This window comes from Petaurus breviceps, unplaced genomic scaffold, assembly GCF_028583685.1.
Source record: "Petaurus breviceps papuanus isolate PSGF00001 unplaced genomic scaffold, PetGlider_PUasm1.0 90895, whole genome shotgun sequence".
NCBI classification, from domain to species: Eukaryota; Metazoa; Chordata; class Mammalia; order Diprotodontia; family Petauridae; genus Petaurus; species Petaurus breviceps.
Genome location: NW_027187372.1, coordinates 28,794,255 through 28,801,041, shown reverse-complemented (window position 1 = coordinate 28,801,041; position 6,787 = coordinate 28,794,255). Strand labels below are relative to the sequence as shown.

The following is a 6,787-nucleotide window of genomic DNA, read 5'->3' as shown; positions in this document are numbered from 1 at the left end:
CTTAGCAAAGGTACTGAAGTGGTTTGCCATTTCCTTCTTCAGCTCATTTGACAGATAAGGAAACTGAGGCACACAGGATTAAGTGACTTGCTCAGGGTTACACAGTATCTGAGGTTGGATTTGAATTCAGGTCTTCCTGACTCCAGGGCTGGCACTCTATCCATTGAGTCACCTAGCTGCCCTGCTGAAGATTAAAGGAGCTTCCCAGAAGAACTAGATGGGTTAGTAAATCATGAAAACAATGGATGCTTTTATTTGACATATTTAAGGGAAGACTGAGTGACTTCCCTAGAGATGAGGTGCTCAAGGGCACACCAAGGAGAGGCAGAAATAACTAGAACTGAATTCATCCTGCACACAAACTAGAGACCTCTGCTACTTTCAGACTAGCCCAGCCTCCCACACTTTGACTGGGCCCAATATGGCCAGAATGAGGCTGGACAGCTGGATCTAGGGGCCTCAGCAGAGAACCCCAGTGGTCTTTAGGCCATTGAGAGGAGGAGGGAGAGGAGCTGGGGCCAGGACTTGGCACATCACAACACCAAGCTCTGAACAGTTCAGTGGGTGGAGCTTTGGGACACCTTGGGAGGGCTGGAGTCCAACTCTGACAGGTCTGATAGGTTGATGCTTCGTAAATGTTTTTTGGCAAATTGAGCTATTGATTCCTCACCGCTGATCTCATAGGCAGGGAGATACCAGGTAACTAGAAAACAGCAAACTTTTAGCCTGGAAGAATTCAAGCATGGAAGATTCCAGATATGGGGCATTCTAGAGAAGGGAAAGGCAGAAGGACATGGAATCCCAGACTGGAGGAAAAGGCCTGAATAGCCATTAAAAGCTTGTGGAATAAAGACTAGGACCAAAAGCTACCACAGAGAGGGGGAAAATTTAAGTAAATACAATGTAATTTGAGTAAGGAGAAGAGTATTAAAAACAGGAAAGCTGAGGGAAGGCTTCACAGAGGAGGTAGTCTATGAACTGAGGCTTAAAGAAAAATGAGGCTTCTGAGGGGCCAAGGTGGAAAAATGCATGAGGCATGACATACAAATGCATGGTGGTGGGAAATGGAATTTTGAAGAATAACTCATAATCCAGTTTGACTGGAATGAGAGAATCATAGCAACATTAATTTAGAGCTGGTCATCTACTACAAAGACTTCATTTTGCTGATGAGGAAACTGAGGCCCAGAGAGATGTTAAATGACTTGCCTAGGGTCACATAAATAGTAAATGACAGATCTAGGATACAAACCTTTATCTTCTGACTTTAAATACAGAATTTTTGGCACATGAAGGGGAACAAGGAAAATGAGTGGAAAGATAGGTGCAAACCAGATTGTGGAAACTTTTTTTCTCCCAATTGATAAAATGTTTTTTATTTCCAAATTAAATAACAAGGAGAGTGCTATGTGGAAATTATTTAATATGGTGTATATATTTTATCCTAGAAGTAACAGAGACATTGAAGTTTCTTGAGCAGATTAATCACATAGTCAGACCCCTGCTATAGGAAAATTATGTTGGCAGATGTGTGAAGGAAGGACCTGAGAGAGGACAGATTGGAAGTAGGAAGATAAATGAGTAGTTTATTGTGAGAGTCTGTGTGAGGTGGGAGGAGATCTGGAACTAGGTTGGTGTTTGGGTAAGCCATTTCCTTTTCCAGTTCATTTTACAGATGAGGAAACTGAGGCAAACAGGTTTAAGAGATTTGCCCAGGGTCACACAACTAGTTAAGTACCTGAGGCTGGATTTGAACTCATGAGGATGAGTCTTCCTGACTCCAGACCCAACTCTCTATCCACTGTACCACCTAACTGTAAGTCTGTTGAGGGTAGGAGTTGTTTACCTTCCTTATATTTGTATTCCTAGCACTTAACACAATAGCAAACATTCAATGCTTTTTTCATTTGTTCATTCAATCAAAAAGTAAGATAAGAGTTTAGCTTTTACTTTGCCCTATCCAGACAGTATTTGGAATATTGTATTCAATCTCGGATATCATAGTTAAAGAAAGATGTTGAAATACTGGAGCAGGCAGGCTCAAGAGAAGGGAAACCAGAATTGTGAGAACTTGTGAGAACACTGGAGGCCACATAGTATGAGGAGTGGAGATGCAGAAAGTGGGGAAAAGATTGAGGGCAAATGATAGCTATTTTCAAGTATTTATTGGCATGCCATATAGAAGAAAGGCTAGATTTCTTTTGCTTGACCTCTATGGGACAGAATTAGGATCAATTAGTTAAATTCTAAGTGCTAGAAATGTACAGCAATGGCATAGACTACTCTGGAAGATACTAATTTCTCTATCATAAACAATATATAAGCAGAGGTCGATCATTTCTCTTTTTTTGCTTTTTTTTTTGAAGGGCAGTTGGGGTTAAGTGACTTGCCTAAGGTCACACGGCTAGTAAGTGTTAAGTATCTGAGGCCAAATTTGAACTCAGGTCCTCCTGACTCCAGGGCCGGTGCTCTATTCACTGCGCCACCTAGCCACCCCAAGTTCAATCATTTCTTTTTTTTTTTTTTGTATCAATCAACATTTATTAAGCACCTACTTATATATGGACCAGGTACTAGGGATACAAATATAATCAATGAAATGATCCTTACTGGAAAGGAGTAAGGGGTGGGGGAGGGGTACTTTAGAGAGGGAAGTAATCATATCTAATTTCCCCTAAAGAAGAGAAGGGGGGTAAGTGGACTTGGCTATGCAGAGGAAGAGGTTAGAGCTACTTAAAAGTGGGGAGAAAGGAAGGCACTCCCTCCCTGGCTCCCTCAGTAGTGGGGTAGGGAATGTGAAATCCAAAGTGTGTGGGGGTGTAGGTTTCCAAACAGACAGCTCAGGTATGAGGGGGAAGAATTCAACTTGGGAAGCCAGGGTTTCAGGAGAGTCAGACTGTGTCAGGCAGGATGCTAGGGTCCAGGATTCTCAGACTGGGAGTAAATCTTGGCTGGGGTTTTGCATGTAGATTGGTTAGATTTGATGCCTGATGAGGGTTAACCCCAGAGAAGCAACAGCAGTGTCAAAGTCAAGAAGGGGAAACTGGCCCCCTAACTGAAGATGCCTGGGGCAGAGCCAAAAGCATAATATTTAGCCACAGCTTTGCTGGGGTTTCCTTGGGCTGGGTCGAACCATATGTGGATGCATTTGCCACTGCCCCGGCCAAAAGAGCTTGCTTTATAAGAGTGACTCCAAATGTTTTCCCATAGGGAGGCTGGTGTGGGGAAGTAAAATGTGAAAGGGTGGCAAGCAGCCTCAACTGGGCACTCGTTAATCCCTGAAGTCCAGTTCCAGCCTTTGTGCCAGTTCTCTTTGCAGGTATATGACGATCAGCAGTCCTCCCACCACTGGTTACAGTCCTCCCTGCACAGGGGAACATTCAGGATCCTTTCCCTCTGCCAGCTTGAGGACACTGGCTGGATCCAGGGTCCTAGGTTGGGAGAGCACTCATAGAGACAAGTGTCCTGAATAAAGTGGCATTTGCAGGCTGGGGTCATATTTCCACAGTGGTTATAGTTGAAGTGGTACAGGAAAGAAGTGTCTTCATGGGCAGCACGGCTTGTGTTTACAATGCAGCAGACATTTTTCTTCCATGGGCTACACTGCTGATGAAGGCCATCTTCTGGACCAGGCTCTGCCTTGTGGTGTTTAGCATCCATTCAGACATTGAGCAGATCATGACCCTTCTGAACCCCATGGGCCATGGCCATGAGGCTCAGGAACAGCAATCCCCATCCTGGTTGAGGCATCATCTCTGGGGCCTGTCTCCTCTAGGTTCCCAGAGGTCCTAAGAAAGCCTGGAGGCCAACATAATAGCAAAAAAAAAAAAAAAGCTCAATCATTTCTAAGAGATGTAGAAAGGGTTCTTTCTCAGGAACTCATTGGATTAGATCAACTTTAAGGTCCCTTACAGATCTAGGACAGCATGCTAAGGAGACTGAGAAGGAAAAGAGAGGTAGGAACAACATTTTGAGAGCAGAGCGCCTAAGTCTAAAGAGGAGAGAGTATCTAGAAGAAAATCAACAATGTTAAATGCTGCAAAGATGTTGGGGAAATAGAGACTATGAAAACAGCCCTTTGGGTTTGGCAGTTAGGTAGTTATTATTAATCTTTGAGAAAGTAGTTTCAGGAGAGTTGTGGAGGAAGAAGCCAGGTTTGGGTGATTAAGAAAATGGTTAGAGATCAGATTCATTTCTCCCCTGAAGTTTGGTAGCAAAGGGATGAAATGATATAGAGATCAAATAGAATTAAGAAAAGTTTTTTAAAAATTTTTAAAGGAGAGAGAAACAGAGAGAGCGTGAGAAAGAAGACTGATGAAACAAGGGCCTGGAGAAAAAGGGGGTCAGGAGTATAGACAGAAGGGTGAGGAGGGGGATGCCACTACTGCTGTGACAGAGGGGAAGGAGGAGAAGAGCAGAAACAAATTCAGACATGGAGGGGATGTGGAAAAGCTGTCATCCAGTGGTCTCAGGCTTCTTGGTGAGCTAGAAAGCCAAGGTATCTCCTTTAAATAGAGGATTGTTAACCCTGAAAATACCAGAGTCCCCAGAAGTTATTATGCAAACAGCTTCTTTATTCCATTAAAGGAGGAACAATTAGCCATGCATGCTGGGGTCTGGTCTAGGAACAAGAAGACCCAAGGCAGTGAGGCTGAGTCTTGATACATGTAGTTGTGGCAAGTCAAAGAATCAAGCAGTAAAGTGTAAAGGCAGTAATGAGGTGTAACAGCAACAAGGCGGCAAGTTTGTCTACTGACAAAGTGCATTCATAACAGGGTTTCATGACCAGATTCTGGTTCCTGCACATAGTTGCCCAAGCTCAGGGACCACATGGGGCTGGTTTGAGCCAATCCCATGATTTAGCTGCAACAGAATTCATCCAGAGGGTGAGAGAGCAAAGGACTATTGTTCTGCCAAGTTCAGGGCACAGCTTGCTTATGGGGCCTTAGCACTGGAAAACAAGCTGTCTCCTAAAAATAAGAAAGAGAGGAGCAAAAAGAGGAGTGGTCTTGGGGTGGGGGCCTGAGAGGATGGAAGGTGTGTAATTGAGGACTTCTATGGAGAGGAAAACAGCCTCTACACTGAATAGACTAGGGTGTTGTCAGGTGAATGTTCCAGAAGGATTGTCAGAAAGCAGGAAGGATCTAGCTGAGATTATACACCATAAATTTTAGGTGGATTTAAAAAATAGCTTGATTTTGTGATTTTTCTCCAGGAATTCTCAGTAGTCCAGGAATACATTTGGAAAAACCTATAGAAATCTCCAATCTACTGGTGATTAATAAGTGATCAGTCAATCAAAAAGCATTTATTAAATTCTAATTAATTAAGTACCAAGTACTGTGGTAGGCACTAGGGATAAGGTTGAACATTTGCAGATTGAGAACAGCACAAGATCAAGGGGCAAGGGATTCCAAGGTATCATCAAGTGAATCATTAAGATGGCTGGGCAGGAATTGGGGATTTTATTTAGATGTAAATGAAGCTAGGGTTAGGGAGATGGACTAGCAGAAGAGAGTTGGGTCAAGAAACCAAAGGTCACAACAAGTGTGAAGTGCAGAATTTGTGTTCCTGAGAGACTGGGAGAGGTCAGGGAGTCCCCACTTACCAGCATGGATAATGTTTTCTGAAAGGATCACAGTGCTTTTGTCTGAATGGCCCAAGCTTTCTTTTCCTCCTTGGTACTCAAGAAAAACTTACTCCATCTTTAATACTCCCCCCCAGAACCAGAACCATAAGTCTCCTGGTACCCACTGGAGTCTTCCTTCTCCTATGCCTCAGGCTTCTTCTATAGAATAAGTCATTTTGGTATACAGGCTAGATGCCCCGCCATAGGTTTACCTAAGGCAAAATTATGATAGAGACTAAGTTTATCTTCATTTTTCCCTATACCCACCATCACACCAGATGTCCCTGAGCATGCCTTCTCCAATTAGCAGATCCTTCTTTTAACTTTCCCTTTCCTTATCCAGATGGAGGAAAATCCATCTGTCCTATGTCCTAGTTCCATAGGTAATGCTAAATGTACCAGACCTATGAATTCACTGGGATTGGCAATTTCCTCTACTCGTGCCTATGCTATTCATTTCACCTTGGAGAACTGGGTTCTAATTTTCCCTTTACCATTAGTTCACTATGTGACATGGGGGCAAATCAGTTCTTTCTCTAGGCCTCAGAATCTTCATCTGAATGTTGTAGTAGGTCATTTCTTCCGTTCCTTCCAACCCTAGCATTCTGAATCTTTGAGACAGTACATAATACACTCAGCCAGGTTAATGTGAGAGTCAGCTAGGTGCTGCAGTGACTAGAAGGCTGGAGCTGGAGTCACAAAGATCCAAGTTCAAATCCTGCCTCAGATTCACCATGTGACCCTGAGCAGCTTGGGACTTGCCTGCCTCAGTTTACTCATCTGTGAAATAGAGTCAACAATAGTACCTGCCTCCCAGGGTTGTCATGAGATTTAAATGAGTTATTAGTTGTAAAGTGCTTTGCAATGTTCTGAGGCAACCTCCTTGGCACCACCCAAAGTTCACAGATGTCTGGGATTCTGTAGCTGGGGGCTTGGATGTGGGAAGGAAGGAGGAACCACCAAAGGCTCTCTGTCACCCTGACTGACCTGTTCAACTTACGTAAGTCAAGGGAAGAGTATTTGCCTAGCTTTGAAGAGGTGACCTTCCCACAGCCCAAGGACCTTTAGCCCCCTTGACCTCCACTCATGTTGTTCCATTCTCTCCTCCAGTACACACACACACACACACACACACACACACACACACACACACACACA

The 6,787-nt window shown here is 43.7% G+C and overlaps 1 pseudogene; it reads right to left on the bottom strand.

Moving 5' to 3' along the window:
• Positions 1-1,393: 1,393 nt before the first annotated feature.
• LOC138151118 (folate receptor alpha-like) overlaps positions 1,394-6,787 on the bottom strand; it is a 115,774-nt pseudogene continuing 110,380 nt past the window's right edge.